Source organism: Pelodiscus sinensis, chromosome 2 (genome assembly GCF_049634645.1).
Source record: "Pelodiscus sinensis isolate JC-2024 chromosome 2, ASM4963464v1, whole genome shotgun sequence".
NCBI classification, from domain to species: domain Eukaryota; kingdom Metazoa; phylum Chordata; order Testudines; family Trionychidae; genus Pelodiscus; species Pelodiscus sinensis.
The window spans coordinates 217,569,533-217,589,097 of NC_134712.1; the positions used below are offsets into that span (position 1 = coordinate 217,569,533).

The following is a 19,565-nucleotide window of genomic DNA, read 5'->3' on the forward strand; positions in this document are numbered from 1 at the left end:
CGGCCTCTACAAGGATTGAACTTACAACCCCACGGATTGAACTTACAACCCCACGTTTAGCAGGCCAATGCTTAAACTATTGAGCTATCCCTCCCCCCAATGAATGATTACCCTACTGACTGCACCAATCACTAAACATCTGCAACTGTTTCCCCTAACACGCTTATTGATAGCTCCCTCATCATTAGTCAGAGGTGTAGCCTTGTTAGTCTGTTTCAGAAGAAAAAAAAAGGAGGAGTCCTCTGGCATCTTAAAGACTCACATGTTAATTTTAAATATGCATCTGATTAAGTGGATCCCAGCTCATGAAAACTTATCCCCAAACAAATTTGTTTGTCTTTAAAGATGCCACAGGACTCCTTGTTTCCCCCCTCATTATTAGAGCTGATCAGAAAAATAAATTAAAGGCAGAAAAGAATTAAATGTTTAATGAAAAAGCCTTTTCTGGAAAAAAAATTAGCTCTGTAAGTTCAAAAAGTTAACAAAATTTGTTCATGGGAAATTCCTAAGAATTTCTTAGTGAAACTTGCCTCTGATTTTTTTTCAGTCTCTCTCTATACTATTTCTATACCAATCATTCCCATATCTACCTTTCTGCCTCTGCTCTTGCCTCCTCTGTTTAGCCTTCTATCATTGGCTAGTCCTCCAACAGCTTTTTCTGAATTGCCCACTCCAAACAATGTTGAAATCTGACCTTCTCATTCTTCCTTCAAAACCCTCTCCCCTCTGTCATGGTTGATAGCTGTCTATTACTCTATCACCTACGCTCAGAAATTCAGGGTCTTCTTTGCCCTCCTCTTTTCTTGTTCTCCCCACAACCAGACTCTTTCTAGGTCCTGTCATTTCATCCTTCATAATGTCCTTAAAATCCTTCCATTCCTTGATGTGTTGATTGCTAAAATCCTAGGGCATGCCTCTCAAGTTGTTCACTTCATCTTAAGGACTGCAGCCTCCTCTCCTATCTTCCTGTTTCAACCTCTTCCCTCTCTTCAAGGCAGTCTAGCCAAAAAGACAGATGGTTCCATTAGTAGACAAGGAAGACAATCCTAGGTTTATCTTTCTTGGCTTGTTTCAAGCTATCTGCTGATTTACTATATGACATTTGGCCAATCTTTCTAAGGTTTTCTTCATAATATCTAGATACAACAATCCACATTTATGTGGTAATTCACAGGGCCATGTGATCACACTGTGAAGAGGACACTGTCAGAAGATAAAACTTTCCAATCTAGGTCTGACAAGGTGCATTATAACTAGACGTGTTAAACATTTTGGGAACATCTACACAGCATCCTTACCTTGAAATAAGCTATGCAATTTGTGTTGCACAAATTGCATAGCTCATTTCGATGTTATTTCAAAATAAGGCACTGTTCCAAAACATCCCTTATCCCTCGTGCAATGAGGTTTACAGGGACATCGGAATAGCGAACCTATTTTAATATAACGGTCTTGCTCTTAAGACGTGGAATGGCTATTTTGGGATACCAGAGGTATCCTGAAATAGCTCCGCAGTGTAGCCTTCTTCTGTTTTACCATGTTATGCAGTTGTGGTATCTGTTCCTTCTGGAATTAATTTTCTGAACTGTCTTACCACTATTTGAAATGAGTCTCTAGATAATTATTGAGATCATTCCTCTCACAACACTACTCTGCTGATTCTCCGATTACCTCACACATCCCACCATGGCTGAGTAATATCGGAGAGCTATAGTTGTGCCAGCCAGTGCAACTAGTTTCTTGGTTCCCTAGAGCCCAGCTTTTCAAATCAGCTGGTGTTAAACAGTACCACTACTGCCACAATTAAGCTGATGCATTTTTCAAAGGATTATTTTTTGCTGTCACTAAACTCAAATGCTCTTGCTATAAGTTCATTCAGCGCTTGCTACAAAATTGTGCTCCATGATGGACACAACAGAAAAAAACTCTCTGTATTTGCAACATCAGTGTATGAAAACAGCTCAGAAGAAACTGCTGTGTTTTCACACACATGCTTATAAATACTTCTGCTGAATTGTCAGTTTTCATTTCTATTACTGAGGAGCTTGTGAAGGCTTTTTTAAAAAGTGGTGCGTGATCTCCTGTTTTACTTCATACACTCTTGCCCTTATTCACAATCACTAGCCTCTCTCATTACTTTTAATGGGGCCAAACTCCCCTTTAGATGATTGCAGCTCCTTACAGCCTCTTCAGGTAAAGGTAAAAGGTAAAGTGCTGATTGTTCAGATGGCCAGTGGTACAGAAGCAAGGCTACCCTCAGCAACGACCACAGCCCTCTGTTCTCTACATTTAGTGCAAAGAAAGTGTTAAGGGATCAGGGGGATGTGTGTGTGTGTGAAGTGATGGTGGGGTAGAGTGGAGAAAAGAAGGTTACAGAGGGCAGATGGAATGGTGAGGAAGAGCCCAAGTTAAAATATGACAGGGAAGAGGACTGGGGCTGAAACTATGGGGAGGGAGGATGATGGAAGTAGGAGAGAATGACATCTCTCCTCTGGGGCTTAGGGGAGATTAGAGAATTTCAGGTTTTGCCTAGCAACCAGCATCTCAGATATCTGCAGGTGCGTTTAAGATTGGATTTTTCAACTGGAATAATCTCACACAAACTGGAGGCAGAGTCTTCCCCTGTCCGACCAAGAAAGTCAGAAGGCAAACACCTCAAAATGCATTTTTAAATATTGGTCTTCTGAGTCACAATTCCTGCAAATACATAAATACATTTACTGATTGGGAACATTTTAGGTCAGGGTTTGCTTAGCTGCTGTTATGATCCCTTTTAAATTAATTAGATGTGCAGACATAGCCCCTGCACCTGTTCCCTTTTCCCCTACTTCATTTTTCTATTTGCAGAAAGCAACCTGATATGGCCCGTGTTTCTCCTGCATTGCAATAATTCTCATTGTAAATCTATATTATGCCTCACGAACAGCATATTATACTGGCTACAGTATGACTGCTAACTAGACCTGACCCCTGAACTGCTTGTTTTAGAAATGCCAAAGGAGTTGGAATGCTGTTTTATGTGAAAATTAAAAAAAGAGGAGGAAATGGTGGTTGTTTCAGCTCTTTGAGAATCACCTTTCCCATTTTTTTTAAATCCAAAAGGGTGGCAAGCAGATTTTAGGGGTGTGACTGAATTAACAGTCAGCTGGGAGGAATGGAGCTGAAGTAACACATGAGATAACCATACTAACATCATTTTAAATCACTGTTATATTCCTGAGCTCAAATACTGGACAGTTCGGTTCAAAACTGGACACCTGGCAATCCTACTGGGAAAAAGGCTTTCCTAGTGAAAACAAGGCCTAGAAGAATCCAACAGTCATGGAAAGGTATGCACAGTAGAAATTCCAAATATCCAAAACACCATGGCTGGGTGGAATGCAAGATTGATTTTATTTCCCCAGATTCTTAATGCAGTATAGACATACCCTAAGACAAGCAGCACAGCTGTGTCTGGTCATGGCCAGCTGGCTCAGTCTGCAGGGGCGAAGGCTACTGCAGTATAAACATTCAAACTTGGGTTAGGGCCCAGGTTCCAAGACTCCGACGAGGGAGCGTCTCAGAGCTTGGGCTCCAGCCTATTACTGAATGTCTACACTGCAACGTAGAGCTCCAGGAGCCCACATCAGATGAATGCCACAGTTTTTTCTTTTAAAATTAAATTGCAGAGTAGACATACCTTTATCACCTTAGACTACACCCAGCAGCGGTCACCCTAAGCATTTTCAACTACAGCCACTGTATATATGAGCTCTACTCTGACCTGCACTGCAGAAATTGCTTCAAGGGCTGCTCTGTTCCTTTAATGCCCCTTTACGCAGCTGCAGCTGTATGAAGGCACCATAATCCAGGCTTGTATCCGACTTGATCCCAGTACATAATCCTTGCCAAAAACACTGCCATCGTCACACTGATTATAGTGCAACTAGGGTGCAACTTCTGAAATAGATATGGTCATGTTTTCCAAGCATACACTGTATGAGTTTCACCATGCCTGCCTGACAAATAAAATGAATCTCCTGCAATACATTTTACAAAAGGCAATAAGGTATGTCGCAGCAAATTGAGCATGATTAACTTAATTGCTTTTTTGAATGTATTTTGTGTATATAATGACAACACTGTCTACTGTGAGAGGAGCATGACCAGACAGGGGCATTTATGGATCACAGCAACTTGCTCAGACTCCTCTGGGGAGATTGAGGTTCCAATAAGAACTTAATTCATAAGGGAATTTATGTCAATATGATACTGACTCAGACAGCTCCCAAAGGAACTACAGCAGCACTGGGGAAGCTAGGCTAGTGAGTGGGCCACATAAATGGCCCTCCTTCACTTCAGTGGGATGCAAGATTGTCCTAACCAAGATAGGATCATTTTGCTAATTGCACTTGCACACCTAGAATTTGCAGGGTGTGCTGACAAACTTAGCAGTGCTTTGATTGGATGCAGAGGGAGCACATGTCTGTAAGTCATTGTTGTGTGCATTCAGCACAAACCTCACTTCACATGCTCCTGTTTTACGTGCATGTCATTTTAGTAATACGGGTAGGAAAAACCAGTGGATGGAAACTAGCATAGTCTGGCAGCTCTGGTAATGGGCAACAGTAATCAAAATGTCTTGTGGTCCTCACACAGACCTTTCTGTGCCCTTTGGGCCACAGGTTGGCCACCACTGAACTAGAGCTACATTTTCATAGTGTGCACTAAATTTGTGTGCATCATTTTTTTTTCTCTGACCAGATTGAGACATTATCTGATTTCCAGAGTGTGAGGAGTTGTAGCTTAATTTTTTAGGACTTCTGTGGTGGGTGAGAGGGAGGGAAACAAAAAACCCAAACCCCCAGGAAGAGTGTTGCCTACAAAATGAATAAAGAGAAATGTTACCAAAGGAACCTGAAATATGAGAGAGTTAATTGAATGCAATTATTCATTGATGGCATGCTTCAGAAAACTTGCTTTGTGTAAAGAATGAGCCAGCTACCAGACTGCACTTCAAGAAATTATTTAAACATAATAGGGGTAACTGGGTGAAGTTACATGTCCTGTGTTATACGTGGGGTCAGATGAATCTTCTGGCCTTAAGAAAAAATAATCTATAAAAATGCTTTGTTCAAGAAAACTTAAAACAGAAAGGGGACAAAAGTATGACCATTGCTAAAACACCGAAATAAAGAGACAGAGACAAAAAGGCATCGATTAAAAACTGGAAGTCATAGCCTCATGAGAAAAATAGTAAGTAGCAGAAACTCTACCATGTCAAGTATAAGGCAGGCCAAGAAAGCATTTGACAAGCAACTGGGACAGGGGGCAGGCTTACTGGGAAAAGTGATGGGGGGACAGCTCTGCGCTGCTGGAAGAGGCAGGCAGAAGGGGCTGGTCTCCACTCAGCAGCACTTAGCATGCTGCGCCTCCCCCCAGCAGCCATCAACGCCTCCCGGAATTCATTGCGTGGGGCTCTTGAGGTGATTTAAAGGGCAGCAATGGCCGAGAGTCCTGGGCCCTTTTCAATTGGTGGATGGGGGGAGGTTTTCCCTATTGCACCTGTCTGTGAGGCCCACAATCAATGAAGTAAAAAACAAACCCACAAAACAAAAACAAACAAAACCCTTCATTTTTGCAAGTACATCAAAAGCAGGCTGTCTGCCAGTTAGTGGGTGGGGCCACTGGACAACCGAGGCACTGAAAGAGCGCTCAGGGAAGACAAAGTTGTGAAGAAGCTAACTGAATTCTCTGAATTGTCTTCACTGTAGAGGATATGAGGGCGATGTCCACATATGATCCATTCTTTTTAGGTGACAAATCTGAGGATCTGACTCAGACTGAGGTGTTATAGAGGAAGTTTTGGAACAAGTTGATAAATCGATCATCAATAAGTCACCAGGACCAGATGGTAGTCCCGCTCCAGCCTTCCCCACTCCTGCTGAGTTCAGAAGGAACTCAAATATGAAATTGCAGAACTATTAACTGTGATATGTAACCTATCACTTACATTAACCTTGCAGCGCCTATTTTTAAAGAGAGGCTCCTATGGCTCATCTGCTTGTTATTGCCAGGATTGCCTAACTTTAGGACCAGGCAAATTGATTAAAACAATAGTAAAAGAACAGAATTAACAGACAGAGAAGAACACTGCATCCAGGGAAGAGAGTCAACAACTTTTGTAAAGTGAAATCATGCCTCACTAAACTATTAGAATTCTTTGAGATTGTCAACAAACACAAGAGCAAGGGTGATACAGCCCATATAATGTACTTGGATGTTCAGAAAGCCTTTAACAAGGTCCCTTGCAAAATTTTTATATGCAACTTAAGTGATCATGAGGTTAGAGGGAAGATCCTCTCATGCATTGGCAACTGGTTAAAAGATGGATTACTCTTTTGTTTCCTATTTTAAACAATAAAGAGAAGTAAATAGTGGTACTCCCCAAGGTTCTGTTTGAAATCTGTGCTAATCAACATATTCATAAATGATCTAAGTGGGTGAACAAAATGTGGGTGGCAGAATTTACAGAAGATACAAAATTGCTCAAGATAGTTCAAGTCAGACTGTGAAGAGATAAAAAGGTAACTCACCAAACTGAGTTAACTGGAAAGAAAATAGTAGATGAAAATTAAATACAAAATAATGGGGTCTAAATTAGCTGTTACAACCTAAGATCTTGGACTCATTGTGGATAGTTGTCTGAAAACATACACTGAGGGTATGTCTAGAATATATGCCTCTGCTGACGGAAGCATGTAAATTAGACATACCGACATAGTCAATAAAGCGGGGATTTAAATATCCGTTGCTTCATTAGAATAAAAATGGCCCCCGCGTTGTGCCGGCTCAGCTGTTTGTCGGCACAAGGCAGCAGTCAAGACAGGGATTGGTCGGCAAGGAAAGCCTTTGCCAACCGATCCTGTAAACCTCGTTGCACGAGGCATAAGGGATCGGTCAGCAAAGGCTTTCCTTGCCGACCAGTCCCCGTCTTGACTGCTGCCTTGTGCTGACAAACAGCTGAGCCGGCACAGCGCGGCAGCCATTTTTATTCTAATGAAGCGAGGGATATTTAAATCCTCGCTTCATTGACTATGTCGGTATGTCTAATTTACATGCCTCCGTCGGCAGAGGCATGTAATCTAGACATACCCTGAGTGTGCAGCAGCAGTCAAAAGAAACTTACAGAATGGGAAAAGATTGATAATTAAACAGAACATATAATGCCAATATGTAAACCCTCAGTGTATACTATGCAGTTTTTCTTGCTCCAGCTCAGAAAGGATGCACTAGGAACTGGAAAAAGTACAGAGAATGTAAACTTAAAGTGGTATGAAACAAATTCTATATGAGAGATGTAAAAGAGTGGAATTATTTAGCTTAGGAAAAAAGAACTGAGGGTGGCATGACAGGTCGCTACAATTATTAATGGCGTGGACAAAGTGAATAGGGAAGAGTTATTTACTCCTTCACCTAAACACAAGAATCAGGGTTCATAAGCTGAAACTAATAGACAGCAGCCTTAAAACAAATGAAAGGAAGTACTTCACACAAACAGTTAGCCTATGGAACTCATTGCCAGGGGATGTTATCAAGGCCAAAGGTATAACTGGACTCATGGTGGAATGGTGCCAGTGGGCTCATGGCTTCGATGTCTAGTAGTCAAGAATACAATCCCATGCTCCAGGCATCTCAGCCTCCAAGCTGGGACCAGACAATAGGGGAAGGATTGCCATGTTCTGTTCATTTTATTCAAGCATCTGGCCTGTCTATGGTCAGAAGACAGTGGGATAAATGGACCAATGGTCTGATCTGGTATGGATATTGTTATGCAGTTTTTTCAAGAAATATTACATATGTTTTTGGTGCAAACTAGGTAGGGATAAAGTTTGGTTTTAACTGTGGTATGTAGTGAGTTTGACTGCCTTGTTGAATTTAGGACACTATAGGAGAGCCCTCCTGTGGCAAACACTTGTAAATTCTCTTGGTTGTATTCAAAGACAAGGCAACCCATCTGATCCATTATCTGTTTTTTTTTATAAAAGTAGTAAATTACTATGTATTTGTCTGCAGTGCCAGAGGGGTATATGGTACTCAAAGGCAAATAAAAGACTACTAAATTGCTGTCCCTCACAATCTAAGTTAGGCACAATGCACAGGCACAGTAGGGAAAGAGAGGAATGGATAAACAAAATCATGTAAATAGGATGTGGTCAAAATCATCTGCTGGTGTAAGACGGTATAGTTCCATTAGTGTTAATGGAATTGTCAGTTTACACTAGTGGAGAATTTGACTCCAAGTATTGTTGAGGTTTGACATCTAGCCTGTAGTCATTGAGGTTTGATATCTAGGGGTATGTCTACACTACCCCGCTAGTTCGAACTAGCGGGGTAATGTATGCATACCGCACTTGCTAATGAAGCCCGGGATTTGAATTTCCCGGGCTTCATTAGCATAAGCGGGGAGCCGCCATTTTTAAATCCCCGCTGCTTCGAACCCCGTGCAGCGCGGCTACACGGGGCTCGAACTAGGTAGTTCGGACTAGGTGCCTATTCCGAACTACCGTTACTCCTCGTGAAACGAGGTGTACCGGTAGTTCGGAATAGGCACCCTAGTCCGAACTACCTAGTTCGAGCCCCGTGTAGCCGCGCTGCACGGGGTTCGAAGCAGCGGGGATTTAAAAATGGCGGCTCCCCGCTTATGCTAATGAAACCCGGGAAATTCAAATCCCGGGCTTCATTAGCAAGTGCGGTATGCATACATTACCCTCCTAGTTCGAACTAGGAGGGTAGTGTAGACATACCCTAGCTTAGCATATTTTAAAATACATACTGGTATACAGACAAAAGATCCAGGGATCAGGGAGGTTATTACAGATAGGCATACAGGGCAGCATGAAAATGAGGCTGGGGAGACTTGATTAGGAGGGTATGTCTGCAGGCATGATGCCCTGTTGTATTGCTCTTTAGATTGTCATTTACATTAGTACAAAGTCTGTGTAAAATTCAGTGTAACACAATCATACCCAGCCTTCTTGATTTTAATCCCTCCAGTACCAGTTTTAAACCAGCATCACTTCACTGGAATTATCCTCAGTTGCTCCAGTACAAGGCTACATCTAGACTAAACAGTTAAATCAGAAAAAGAGACGCAGTTTGTGTACGCGTATATTTTCCTGATGTTCTTTTGAAAGAGGCTTTTCCGAAATTTGGTGCATCTACACAGGAGGTTTACAGGAGAAAGATGGTGAAAGAGCATGCACGCTTGTTCAAAAACATTTTTGTAAAGCAGACATGTTCCTTGGACGCAGCATTGCTTTTCCAGGATGCCTCCGATATCTCGGAAAAGCGCTGCAGCCTAGATGTAGCCCAGCTGAGAGCATAATACCACCCCAAAGTGTTCTATGACATAGGAAGAGTTAACAGAGCTGTGTGAAGCTTTTAGCATCAGTATTATTCCTTTTGATTTCCCATGAATGCAACGGTAGATGAGTTAATTCTCAACCAAAGCCAAAATAGCAGATCTAAATATTTCACATGCACTTAAAAAATAAAAACCCTGAACAAATCTACCATAAAGATTACAGGTCCAATTAATCCATTTCAATAAATAACACTACATAATGCATACACTTAACCCCTTATGAAAATGGCTTTTCTCTGAAAGGATTTACTAGTAATGTTAAGTTCAATAAATGTAAATAGCACTAATTGCCAACTCAGTGCCTAACACCTACCCACATACAGGAATACAGAACTAAATTCCATATACTTTTGTTTTATACACTGAAATGATTAAGTTAATCAAGTGACTCACCAGCAAACACATCTCCTTGTGATGGGAATGCAATTACAAGCCTTCTTCCTTTGGCAGTACCTGTGGACAGCTACGCTGGCCTTGCTTCTTCCTGCTACCCAGCTGAACAGCAGTCACATTGAGCTGAGCCTGGCAGAAGAAAAAAATTGGAGGAAAAATACCTTTAAAATAAAAATTAACTATTTTTATGTTTTTATGATCGTGGGGAGCTGCGGGGAGTCCTTGTGCTGCTAAGATGCCCAAGACACAGGGCACAAGGTGCGGGGGAGTCTGCAGTCTTCTTGGCAGAGAAAAGATCCCCAGCCAGGACACCAAGGGAGACAAGCTGTTAGTCACAGTGGAAGTCATGCAGCTTCTGATTCATTCCTGGGACAGAGTCAGTCAGCAAGGGATGTCACCAACCTTGAGACAGCCTTCTGCAGCGCTGCAGTCATGGACCCGAGTGCTCCCTTCCTCTCACAGCAGCACAGCTGCAGAGGGCTCCATGTAGTTCCTCAGCGCTGGCTGCACCTGATCCCCCAACTGTGACCAACTGATTTTTTTTAGAAACCAATTTCAGTGTGTCAGCTCAAATTGAGACTTACCAACAGGTCACTGATTAAAATCACATCCTTTCAACCCTACTTATTCTCCCTCCCTTTCTGGAGTAAGCCAGTACAACAAATAACAGTTTGTTGACTCATGGCCCAATGCAAGGTCCATATCCAAACTCACTCATCCTTACCCCTATTCTCAGGGATTTCAAAATGCCTTGTCAGTTAGGGGGTTTCCACAGTTCTTTCCTCAATGAGTAGATTGGGAAGCTCAGGTCTTCCCTCTCAACAGAGTTCTGCTGCAGGGACCCTTAATAAGAGGCCAACACCCAACTACACAGATCCCTTACTGCATCACTGGACCACTTACTACTTTTCTGTGTCTTGAGTCATTGCCACAACTGCTTCTCAGGCTGACAGCATTATCATCACTACTACCATCAAGCCTTCTTCCCACATTCACTATTGCCACAAAACTTTTCAGCACTTTTGGTCACTTGGCTGGTTCTGTTACAGGACTGTTAGCAGGAAAGTCCCTGACACAACAAAAGCCTTTCTTCTCTCTGCAGACCCCACCATGATGGGTGCAGGCCAGATTTACTTCCTCCAGCTTTCCTTCTCAACTGCCATGGGCTCCTGGCGCATGCCTATCTTCCTTCACAGAAGCTCTGTCTGTCAGTAGTTCTCAACACAGCTTCCTGGCTCCACCCAGCCTTCTTTCACAGAAAGCTAGCAAACTATTGTCCTTTCTGGTCAGCCCACACCTGAGACAAATTCAGCTCTTCTAACTCCTCCCCCTCCCTGCTTGACACCTACTGCAGGTGTAGCAGGACAAAGCTGACTGAGGCCCCAGGCAGTCATTAACACTTCCAACCCAGTCTGGGTCAGTACATCCTACCACCAATAGTTACACTTTTTAATTTTTTTTTTATATACAAAAATTTGGGACCTGGTTCTTGTTAGCTAATACCTATTTTGAAATCTTCTATATGTAATGTTAACCAGGGTTTCCTTCTTAAAGAAGCTATTATCATAAATTTTGAAGATCATGTAACATATGCAAAATATTATTTAAATAACCTTTATATATTCATATCCCAGGATAGCTCAGCTTCATCCGTTGAACCTAAATAATTAAGTTTTCCAGTTTCATCATAATAAAAATGTAATAGTAGGAAAGATAATTGTTAATGAGCCTAAGTTTTGCTATCCTCTATAATTACCCTGAATCATCCTTTTAAAACAAATTAAACATGTAACTAAATCTGGTACTTAAACATTTTTATAACTTTAAGGCTGGGAGCGATTTCATTGGTGCCAAGCACTACTTAAGCACCTTCTTGGCTTGTGACCTCTAATAGCAGTTCAGTCAACTGATCAGTAGATGGTGGTGGTGTACTTTCAGAGGATTCAATTAAATGAGGCAAGAGATAATCAGAATTTGGTTTCTGTCTCTATTTTTACTGATGGTGAATGATCATCTTGGATATTTCTGGTATATTAAAAACCTAGGACACAAATTAACTCAGAAATGCTTCATATCAAATTACAGACTACAAAATTGTCTATTTCTTTTGGCTATTCTAGAGCAGCAGCAGGAAACTTTATTTGTTCTTCCCTTTTTTCTACATTGTGAGAACTAAAATATAACAAACCATTTTACTTTTGCTGTTTTCAGTTTACAAAGTGAAATGTCACTGTCAAAAAGGGAGTAAATCAGAGAGTGGGGAGTTTAGAAACAAATGCAGATGACAAATCACAGAATCGATGATAGCTTGGTTGCTTTCCAGCTTATTTCCACCTCTTCCCTGATTCAGCTGCACTGTTTGGCATGTTGAAGGTGGGAGTGAAACTAAGACTTTACCTCCCCATCCCCATTCCATCTGAGAGAAGGAGCAGCAGCCCTTGAAAGGCTGTTCTTCCATCCATATTACAAGTCCTGATTCATGCATGGGTATGAGTGAAATGTACACCACTGTCAGCCTATAACAAGTGCAGAGGGAACTTTGCAGAGGTTTCTATGACAAGTCTGTGCCTAATATATAGACAGTGTTGCTGTTTGGGGGCCTGTATTTGGGGTACGATGGCCTCTGACCAACATGGGGCAACAAAATAGGATGGAGTTGGCTTTCCAATTAATAGAGAGGTTAATGGACTATAAAATGGTTTTTTGTGGCCCATACGGTGAAGCTAATATATGAAACATCGTGATCTCTGGTCTGTATAGCAAGGACAGATCTGCTCCACAGTTTGCAGGTATGTTAGCTGTTTACAGGCCTCTGTGTAGAGTTTTCTCTGGGATAGTAGGAGTCTGTGACTTGTTTAACCCATGAAAAATGGTTGGGGCATGCAGGGCAGATTTAAGGATGGTGTTACAACAAGATGTCCACGCTTTCTGTTATTTTAGGATAAACTTAAAAAACAAAAACTGGTCTGGTAGGACTTTATAGACTAACAAAACATGTAGATGGGATATGAGCTTTCGTGGGTAAAACCCACTTCTTCAGATAACCGGAGTTTTGAGTTTAGGATGTGTGGACCCAAAATAAATAGGGGAGAAGGTGGAAGAAAAAAAAGGAGGGGGGCAGGAAACAAGGAGCAGAGTAGGTATTTTAATGTAGCAAACATGTTTAAATCTCAACACTAGAGGAGCCCTGCTCATGAAGAATGCTGAGCTAGCCAATTGCCCATCCATCCTACTCAGCTCTGTCCCCAGCCGATCTTGCCACAGTCTGTACCTGCCAGTGCATAGTCCCTGTTGAAGTGGAGGTTGTGCCACATCTTCTGCCCCCATTCACAAACTTTCCTATGGAAAGAACCTGGATCCTCGTGTGAAATTAAGGAAGTTCCAACAGTTGCCTCTTCTCATAAGGGTTGGGTTTTAGAGCAGTCTCAGAGAAAATGTATTGAATCACTTTTGTTTTTATGACAATTGGCTGCCCTAAAGTACACCTAAAGCTTTTTTCAGAGTCCAGTTGTGCATGATACAAAGAATGGAAATCCACTATAGCTGGAACATTTTTTCCACAATGTCATCATGTACTTGTACTATTTTCAGGCCTTCTGTAGTGTTCTGTTCACAAAGCAGCTTACGCCTTCTTCATACCAGGTGTTTGGATTTAGAAATAACAATTTTCCAGTATGGATATATTCTAGGATACCAACTTATCTCTGTTACTCCTTCCTCCATTTAGCTTTTTTTTAAAATATGTTTCCATCTCTGATTATATATGGGATAGGTTACGTGGCTTCTGAGAGCTAAGCAAAAAGTTCAACTGTGCTACCCATTTGGCTGCATGTGTAGGAGAACAGCGGGCATTGAGAGAGATATTAATCACACTAATTTGCGACTGTGTGCTTTTATACAAACAAAGCCAAAACAGTCAAACACAAACAAAGCCAACTGGGCCCAGACATGAAACCTGGATATCAGTGAGATATCCAGAAAGAGCATAGACAAACTGGTAATTTATTTGAGAATAGGTACAGGAATCTGAGAGCAAGAATTTTCTACTGTGCCCTAATTTCATCTTGTGATGCTAAGAAATTAGTGTCAGAGGGGTAGACATGTTAGTTTGTAACTTTAAAAACAATGAGCAGTCCAGTGGCACCTTAGAGACTAACAAAAATTATAATTGCATGAGCTTATGTGAGGAAGTGAGTCTTACTCACGAAAGCTCATGATACTATATATTTTATTAGTCTCCAAGATACCATTGTTAAGAATGCTCATTGTTAAGAAATTAGTGTTAGAGGAAGATAACTGTACAGGTTGGACCTCCCTGGTTGGGCACCCTGGGGACCTGACTGGTCCCAGCTGATGGATCTTTCCAGACCAGGGAAGGTCATCTGAGGCCCCTGCTGCCAGGTGCTCCCCTTTATGATGCCCCCTTTTTGGCTCCCATGCTCCTCCTTCCCCCCGCAGCCCAGATGAGCTGTATGTTGTCTTCCGCCCCATGCTTCCAGCCCAATTGAGCTGCGTGCCAGCTCCTGGGCCCCCACCCCTCTGCAGCACACTGGGAATCTCTGGTCCTGAAACATCTGTGGTCATGCTGGACCACTGATGTTGCCAGACCAGAGAATCCCAGGTTTTCGAGGTGCAACCTGTATTGGGATATTCATTAGACAATATTTTTCTCTATGCACTAATATGTTGGCTGTTCTGTATTACTGTTGTCTTCATGTATTTTTGTTGCAATTCATCTCCCATCCGCACTGTGGTTATTATAATACTCTCTTTCCATATGTAAGGCTATGGTCTATTATACTGGAGATGTCTACATTGGCATACATACTTGAGTACTGATCTGCATACATGATAATGCATGCTGCCTGTAGCTGTGCCAAATGTCCATATGATACTGCACTGCACGTGCATATAAAGCTGAATACACTCATGTGCATGCTGTTGCTGCTATGCGACATTAGCACTAGCATTTCAGATGTGGTACCTCAGAATTCTGTGTATCACGGACACTCTAGGAGCATGTCATGGGGTCATTCACCACTCTGGCAACTCCTGATGGGCGTTTTGAGAAGTAGCTCAGTCCCAGTGGGTTTGCCCTTGGGTAGGGTGGCATCCTCACTTCCTCCTGAAGACCCATTACAGCTCCCTTTCTTGGCACCTGTTGCACACAACCCTCAATCTGTGCCACCATCCAGTTTCCTCCCCTTTTGGGGAACTCCGACAAGATCCCAAACACTTCTCACAGAGGCTTGGCAGACCTTCAGAGGCTGGAGGTGGGGCAGGTCCAAACACTACCCAGGGCCTGAGGCCAGGGGTCCTTGAAACAGCAACTTTCTGTTGCCTCTTCTTTTCAGCTCACTGTCTATTACCTGGGCCACTGCCACACAGACTCAGTTCTTTCTGCTCCTGTCTCTAGCTTTCACTCCTTTGCCCTCTTCCTAGGGCTTCAAGCTTATAAGTCCTGGCAGCCTACAGGAGCTCCCACTAGCATCTGTACTTCTCCACAGGCTGGTCTTGTCATAGTCTTTCAGGAAACCAGTTTTCTCGCTAGGGCTTCCTGCTGTAGATGCTTTCTCTCTGGTCTGCAACTTCCTTTTATATGGGCCAACTGGCCCTAATTGGCTGGTCCAGCCATTGCTCTAATAGTCCACAGCTGCCACACCCTAATTGGCCATTTCCCTTGCAGCCATTCCAGTGGGGTACTTTAGCTGCCTCACAACCAGCCTCTGTAGTCTGGTTTTAACCCTCTTAAGGCCAGTAAGGGCAGACGGCCCATCACAGATCTGCTTTGCTGTGTGGTGTTGGGACTATCTCCTGTTTTCACACATTTGCTGATGGCAATTCCTGATCATGTTGCCCCCTCCCTGTTATTCCCTGCCAAAAAAAAACAAACAAACAAAAAAAAAACAAACCAGAAGACATTGCACAATGGGGTGATTAAGGAGTTCTGCTCCTGTTCATTATTGCAGGACAAATGGTTATGCAGTGGAGTAGGTGAGAAGTGAGATACTGGATGGAATTTGGGCAGGACTTTCTGACGTGAAAGAAGGTGAATCTTGTAGCTAAATGACAATTCCTTTAGCTCACATGGTATAGATATGATGAATGCCAGTAGTGCTATGGTATGCCCTGGGTTGGAATGTCACTTCTGGTGCAGGAAAACCAGCATAGTGTGATGGGATCACATAATTTTGGAAATCTGGGATGAATAGCAGTAGCTTGAGAACTTCCAAATGAGGAAATAGATCTTCATGGAGCTGTGTGTGGAGCTAGCACCACACCCTCTAATTCCAGAACACTTAATTCAGGGAAGCCACATTGTATCAGGTGTGAGTTGCTATTGCTCTGTAGAATTTGGCAACACTAGACAACTATTGGTTTTTTGCAACCCACTTTAGGGTTAGAAAGCCCACTGTCAGGGTTGTGGTTGTGCAGGTTTGTGAGGCAATTGCACTGTGATCTACTCATGGATGGTTTCCATGTCATATTTTCTAGAAATAATAGGAGATTTGAAAGGATGGGGTTTCCAAACTGCGGGGACCATAAATAGCACCCATAGCTCAATACTTTGCTCACCACAAGGGTATGTAAACCAAAATGGTGTTACTTGTGTAGGCCATCAGAAAGGCTTAATGGACCACAGATGCAGATTTATGAATACAAACATAAAACATGGAAAGGGTATTCACACAAGAGTGCTTGTCATGACCCAGGTGTGCATGGTCACATCTAGTGCTCCAAATGGGAGTCAGTCTGAGCAAGATATCAGGAGGCCAGTCAGAGATGGGCCAGTGGGCAGACCTAGAATTAGGCATCAGGAGGCTGGCTGGGTCAGGTTACTGCAAGGTCTGAAGGTGAACTGGCAGGCAGATAGGGTCAGGTTACCATGAGATCTGGATCAGGCAGCAATTTACAGATAGCAGTCAAATACTGCAGTCAAGGACAAACCAGAGATTGATGTCAGAGTCTAGGATCTATGGCAAGCAGGGTCTAGAGCAGAGACAGGCGGGTAGTCTGTGTGGTTGCTCAGATAGTGCTCCTTTAAGGCTTCTGAATTTGAGTACTGGTACTGGTCACTCATGCTACGGTTACACTGCCATGTTTTTGTGGAAGAGGATATGCAAATGGTGTGCTAATTTGCATATCTTCTTCCGATTTTTTTTGCGGAAGAGGTTTTTGCAATAAAAAGCCCTGTGTAGACAGGGCCATTTGTTGGGAAAAAAAAACCCTTTTTCTCAAGATATTGTAAACCTCGATTTTTGAGGAATAAGGAATCTTGCAAAAAAGGGGTTTTTCCTACATATGGCCCTGTCTACACAGGGCTTTTTATTACAAAAACCTCTAACACAAAAAGAATCGGAAGAAGATATGCAAATGAGAGAAAAAAAATGGCAGTGTAGCCGTAGCCTCAGTGGGCAGGGAGGGACCACCACTCAGGTCTTGCTGGGCTGTGCTTCCTGCCAAGTCTCACTGGATCTTCTGTGGGAGCCCAAGCTAAACCTCCTGTGGTGATGCAGAGACACCCATGGTCTAGTCCTGCAGGTTCTAAAATTGGAGATCGGAATTGTACCTGAAAGGTGAAGAAGGAAATTTATTCCTGAGAAACTACATTGCTTTATACAGTGTGTCTGTACCAACACTAATTTTAGGGGACCCTGCATACCTTCTCCTGATTTGTCTCCTGAACCTATCCTCTGATGGCAATAACCCTGAACAAGGGAATTCAGGTACAAGGTCAGTAGTTGCAGAATGGCAGTGGAGTGCATGTTTGGTAGACAGACATTTCATTGGAACCACCCATGCACCTGTCTTGATGCCAATGTGGTAAATACCATTATTACTTTTATAGAAAGAAAAGAATTCCATTTAACTGTAGAAATGGACATGGAGGACTCTTGAAACTCAAGACCTGGTACATACTCTTTGTCCTGTCTATGCTACAAACTGGCACAGGTACCAGGCCATGCTCAGCCTAAGGTGAGAACTTACTGAAATCCCATAGGCATGCCAGCTTACTGATCCTCTCCTCCGTTTTTCATACACATGCTTCTGGAATTTAGGTGTGGAGAATGGGGAGTTATGGCCAGGGCTGTCCCTATTGATAGGCAAAACACCATGTAGGGCACCACGAAACTTGGGGTACCACCTGCTGCCTATGGACTCCAGCCACCATCACCTACATCCTCGTCCACCTTCCCCGCAGGGCTCAGCACCAGTCTGGTCTTCTTCCACGCCCAGCCCCAGCTGCCCACCCCCGGCTCAGTGCTGATCTGACAACCCTCCCGGCCCACCCCCGGCCCATCCTTTATCTGCTGGGTCAGCACCCAGCTTCCACTCACCAGGTGGCTGTGAGCAATCCTTGAGGGCTGGAGGACCAACCCGGGGGCAGCCACACAGTGGGAGGCTAGAGAGAAGTGACACTTTCCCCTTAAAAGTGCTGCTTCTCTCTGACTGGCTGCATGGCCGTCTTCTGCTACTCCAGAGTTCTCTGGTCCACATCTCCCTCCTGGCCCTGCTCCAGGTTGCCAACTCACCCGGACCATATGCAATTAACAGTGACTAGTCCGTCTGGTCTGGGAGACTTGACAACTCCTTTCCCCCACCCCTGTCCAGAGCAGCTGCTCCTTAGGAGGTTCTGGTGCAGAGCTGAGTAGGGCACCAGTACCTGTTGAAACCACTTTGGTTAAGGCACAAACATGAGCATGCGCATGCACACAGTGGTTAGTGTAGTCGTACCTCATACGTTCCAGAAAAATTCTGGATCAGCTTCATGTGTCTCAATTCTGTTTCCAGATGGTGTCTGCCCCTCAATGATGTCCAGTTGGAACTGGAAACTGGAACTGAGAAGAAAAGTATCCCAAGGCTAGTGTCCCAGAGATACCCACATAAGGATATGTTTCACTTACGGTGACCTAAAACACACATGTTTTTCCTCCACTCTAATTTTTTATGCTCCACAGACAATGCAGGAAATATTTGTTTCAAGAGGTAACATAAGGAGGAATTCCCATGCTGTTCATTTTGGATTTGAAAGACAATAATTTATTAGTCAGTAAGCTTAACTGGAGAATTTGACATTTTTGAGGGTAATGGCTACGTAAATGCATTCTGAAATTGTCCCATTTGTGTCATAAAACATGGGACTGCAATGATATCACTTTCTTTGAGAAAATGTGAAACCATAAAAGTTTTCTTTTACTGAGCAGAGTTCTTGTGTGTTATGCCTTACAAAAGTTTGTGTAGATTTGTAAAGAAACAAATACATTTGTAAAAAGAGCAGATAAAACTGAATCAATTTAGTTAAATATTTTCAAATATTAAAAACTGGATATTGTTAAAAATACAAATGAATTCAACAGTTCACCCAATGTAATTAAAAAGACAATTTAACCATTTTTGTAACAGCTCTTCCTTAATAAGAATATATTATACATATAACCCTGTGGTTCTCCATCTTGGTGTCATGAGCCCTGGATAAGGTAAGTCTTTTCAAGGGGTCATAATGATTCCCATGACAAAATATTTTCTAGCCCAGATGAAAGTAAAGAAAACCTTCTAAATGTAAATGCCTGTGGTGACTTTGGTACATTAGAGTGCAAAGCACTGGGGAAAGCACAAGTCATGGAGATTTCTGTAAAAATCTACCATTTAAATTCTTATGTATGTTAAAATATGAAATTACCGCACATGTGCATTTAATCCAAACATTTACTTTAGCAACATATGTCACATTAAACTTTAACTAAATTAACATCCATGCCCTTAG

At 42.7% G+C, this 19,565-nt stretch overlaps 1 long non-coding RNA gene across 1 annotated transcript; it reads left to right on the forward strand.

Annotated features, from left to right (window-relative positions):
* Positions 1–3,925: 3,925 nt before the first annotated feature.
* LOC142826845 (uncharacterized) lies at positions 3,926–19,172 on the forward strand. The gene is made up of 3 exons (XR_012901107.1): positions 3,926–4,048; positions 17,649–17,776; positions 18,593–19,172. It is a non-coding gene; the product is annotated as an uncharacterized LOC142826845 (long non-coding RNA).
* The last annotated feature ends 393 nt before the right edge of the window (positions 19,173–19,565 follow it).